The 4,652-nt window shown below is 35.4% G+C and overlaps 1 long non-coding RNA gene across 1 annotated transcript; it reads right to left on the bottom strand.

Annotated features, from left to right (window-relative positions):
- Positions 1–2,635: 2,635 nt before the first annotated feature.
- Positions 2,636–3,131, bottom strand: LOC145951765 (uncharacterized). Its single transcript, XR_014429681.1, has 2 exons — positions 2,918–3,131; positions 2,636–2,808 (listed from the first exon to the last, which is right to left on the bottom strand). It is a non-coding gene; the product is annotated as an uncharacterized LOC145951765 (long non-coding RNA).
- Between the last annotated feature and the right edge of the window lie 1,521 nt (positions 3,132–4,652).

Genomic DNA, 4,652 nt, shown 5'->3' with positions numbered 1-4,652 from the left:
TAAGGTCGAGTACGAACCTCGACATGTTTATTCGAGGGCGAGTACGAACCTTAGTATGCTAATCTGAGGTCGAGTTCGAACCTCAGCATGATTAAGGTTGAGTCCGAACCTTCACAAAAATTATCTAACAGAAAAATCCAAGCCTCGGTATGACAAAGGCTGAGTCCGAACATTCGCAAAGTTACTTAATGAAAAATTTGAGGTCAAATTCGAACCTCGGTATGATTGAGGTCGAATCCGAACTATAGTACGATTAAGGTCAAACACGAACCTTAACACGATTATTCAAGGTCGACTATGAACCTTAACACATTTATTCGAGGTCGAATACGAACCTTAACGTATTTGTTTAAGGTTGAATACGAACCTTAAACACGCGAACTTGAGGTCGAGCCCGAACCTCGGAATGATCGAGGTCAAATCTGAACCTCGGCACTACTACTTAAGATCAAGCTTGAACCTTCACGAAAATCTAAGGTCAGGTTCGAACCTCGGCTTATTACGGTCAAGTTTGAACCTTCACAAAAATTACTTAGATCTAAAATCGAATTCGAATCTTGGTTCGATTGAAATCGAGTTCGAACCTTCACGAGAAACTACTTAAAATTAAGGCCGAATTCGGATCTCAGCGTGAGCTTTCACCAAAAATGAGAGTGTACAACAGACATCGAACGTGTGTCTCAAAATGTGTGCAAAGCAAAAACCAAACACAAACACATAAAGGCAGAAGAAAAATATGCATATACAAACAAAGTTCCCAGAGTTCAACGCTTGAATTCAAAACAGAAAATCAAAGCAAAGGGAAAATTAAACTAGGTCATAACAAAATTGGCCTACGTAGAGGCATTCTCGCTGGAGTTATCCTCCACGTCGTCCTCCTTGACGAGCTCAGTCTTAACTCCTCGACCTACGGCCTTCAGAGCTCGGGGGGCTAGTGTTCTGACCGTACTTCGCACACGGGCTCTAAGCCCGGATTAACGATACAAAGCCACCCCGGGCACACGCTGAGCGACGTCAACCCAGTATTTGGGGCCTGGTATTTGGGCAGATCATTCCCGAACCCGGGGATCTCGTCCCAGATCAGAACCGCCCTCCAATTATATCATATCATATCTCATCATATCATATCATATCATATGATATCTTATCATATCATGTCTTATCTCAGGCCCAAGGCTCAAGACAACCCTAATTCACACAAAGGTATGTGCATTATTTATACGAGACTCATACTCCCACAAAGACTAACTTTAGCATCGGAGTCTCTTTTGCAGGTACCACCCCCATTTTGGAGCACCAGCGTACCAGTGAAGGAGGCTCGCCGATCTTACCCGGCGGATCAGCTCTACAGCAGATTTCCGGTAAGAACATATGATAATAAATGATAGTATAGAAATAAATCAACTACCTCAAAATTAGTTATATAACATTTCATAATAAATGATATTATAGAAATAAATTAAATGAAAAATATATATTTTTTTAGATTTTTTACATTATGTTAAGTGTTTAATATAATAAAAAGCATATCATTTTTAATTAAATCATATATTTAATTTTATGTTATAAATATTTATATAAAAAGATTTATAATAACAAGTTATATTAGTTTGAGTATCATTGGTTTAAATTCTCTTAAATAAGGTATCATAATAATCAATCAAATTTTCCTATAGAAATTAATTATTAGTAAAGTCGATGAAATATTTCGTACAAAAAATATGATTATCAGATTGAAACTCATAAAATGTGAAGATTGAAGATGAGTACTTGGTGCTGTGGAGAAGGATTTTGGCATTCTGGTTGAATCAGCTGCATCTACAGCCCATAGATGTTTCTTCAATCATAAGCTTCTTAACCGTTAATTCCAGTTCCTATTCTTCGCGCAATTACAATTACAAACTGAAATGCATTTCGTGTCTCTGTTTCGGTACTGCTTGTTTGGAATTCAATCAAATTTGATTAATATTTCTATGTTTACAATTAAGATTATAATCGTACTATCTTCAATTACTTGAATCGGTATATACACAGCTCAGCTGTTTCTTCATTCACAAGGTATTGCAGCATGCTCCTTTTCCTTAACCATATATTCAAATTATTATTATTTGTGCAATTACAATTAGAAAGTGAACCACATTTCATTGTATTTCCTTTCGTACTACTTGTAAGGGTGATTATCGGTCAGATACGGTCAGTTTTGGTCTAATATAATCTAAACCGATATAACCTACAAATTACATTATTTAAACTCAAATCCGATTGCATGATTTGTCGGTTTAGATGAATTTTAATTTGAGCGGGTCTCGGTTTGAACGGGTGGTTTTTTGCAGGTAAGAGTGTAATAGACTTTAAACTATTTAATTGGTTCAAATAAAGTTTTTTGCACATTAATAGAAAAAATTAAAGATGCCCAACATCTATTAATTGAAACTCCAAACATATTATAATTATTTTTAAAATACTAAAATAAATAACATAAAAATAACTAATAAAGTCATCATTACATTCATATCATGCATCCATTGTCAAGTATCAATTACTGAACTACATGCCCAATTGAATAGATTATTGGGCTAAAAAACAACATTTTTTGAATGTCCAATTAAATATATTAATAGGCCAAAAAATAATAGTTTTTGAAGGAAAATAAGACACACAATAGATCCCTCAAAAACAAAATATATAATATCTATATTTGGCTTAACATAGCAATAGGAAGAAAAATGCTAGCAATCCCAAATCATGCACAACAATGTTCAAGACATCCTTTGTACTTTGTAGAGCAAGCTTGGTGTCTTTGGAAACCTATTATAGTAACATTGTTTAAGTTAAAATGGAAAAATTGAAGTAAATTAGTCACAATTTTAAAAGATTGAAGAAATGAATTAGGTTATGGTAGAATATGGGCACTTACAGTAAAGATGTTGGTAGAAATACAACCTTCTAAGACTACCATTCATTGAAAGATAGATATGAATTCATCTACACATATCTGCACAAAAATGAACACCAATTCACTTATACATATATGCACAAAAAAGAACAATTATACAATAATTATATTGTATATAGAGATAAATTATTAGGAAGTTATAATTCAATTGTTATGTGAATAATTGTATAAATAACTTGTGTAGTGTATATATATATATATATACCAGAAGTCCCGAAGTGGATCTAGGAGGAAAAGGGGAAAAGAAGGAATGTGCAGATGAGCATGCAACAATGAACCAGATTTACACGGCGGTAGTCCGCACAATACTGGATATCAAGGGCACACTTGACGAGTCAGGCTTACAAATCCCAGGTTTTCACAAAATTTTATGAAGATGCAATGCAAAAATAAGTTTAATACAAAATTGTTGTATTGATTGTAGAGAAATTACAAAGGCAAGAGAGAAGGAGGAGTTTCTCACTCTAGGCTCTCTTACACGGAGGTATCTCTCGATTACAAGTTCTGCCTTACAATGTGGGCAGGATACGAATTTATAGGAAAATTAAAGTTACTATTACAACAGTGATTACTATTACAACAGTAAAATGAAATTTCCCGCTACAGTGAACAGTACACTTCCGCTTCCGCTACAGTGAACAGTTCCTTTCCGCAAAATGAGCAGTGATTGTTGACTTTGATTGGTTGACTTCTTCAGATTGGGTGGATGACCATGGTCATAGCCGGGGAGGAGTAATATCGATAAGTGACGATGATGATATGAGGAGCAGGGTACTCCCTAGCTGTAACATGGACGTGTCCTCCATTTAACAAAATTATCATGATTAAACTCTGGATAATTTTGAAGATTGAAATAACTTAGTCTTCTTCAGATGCTTCTTCAAAGTTGATTCCGAAGCAATCATCTTCATTCTGGAAATATGATCCTGATGAGGATGATGGAGAAGAGACTTCCTTTGTTGTCTTTCCTTTTGACGAACTTGATTCTGAGTCTGTCTGCAGGAGATCAAGAATCTGATGAAGATTTGCTGCTAAAGCTTCATCGCTGGTGGATGCTGCAAGTGCTGCGGAAATTTTGGCCTTTCGATTAAGAAAATGACAAGTTTCTGGATCGGCGATTTTGAGACTCTTCAGATTCTTTTGAAACCATAGAGCCACTCCTTGTGTGTTTGCTCGGGATGCATCAAATTGATCCCACCATTTAACCGAGGCTTGCTTGCCTAGGATTGGAAGAAGCTTGGAACTCTTCTTGTACTGGTGTTGCTAGGCAAAAATCCAAGCTAGAGAAAATTTTGAAAAGAAATGAAGAGAAGAATGGAACGTACTGGTCCCCTCTTCAAATCTTGATTTAAACTGATTGTATCCCTCCTTGATATCTTGAGGAAGAATACTCTAGATTGGTCCAAAGAATTCCCACCATTCAGCAAACCACTAAGGAAAGAAATATCGGACCTTTTGCTTGAAATAAATTAACCAGGAATGCCTGTGATGTTTGTTCTGGAACCAGAAGACATTGGTCCAGGCATTAATATAATCCCAGTAATTATACCCAATTGGGTCAAATGGCTGAGAAAATTTTCTGACCTGGTTAGGTTTGTTATCAAAATCTTTAAAAGTTAAAATTTTGAGAATTTGAATTGTTGAATGAGTGATAAGCTGGTTATCACTTTTAACAAAATTATGTTTAATTGAAACA

Source organism: Cajanus cajan, chromosome 9 (genome assembly GCF_000230855.2).
Source record: "Cajanus cajan strain Asha chromosome 9, NIPB_CcT2T_4, whole genome shotgun sequence".
NCBI lineage: Eukaryota > Viridiplantae > Streptophyta > Magnoliopsida > Fabales > Fabaceae > Cajanus > Cajanus cajan.
Note: the sequence above shows the minus strand (reverse complement) of the source record. Positions and strands in the feature narration are given on the sequence as shown.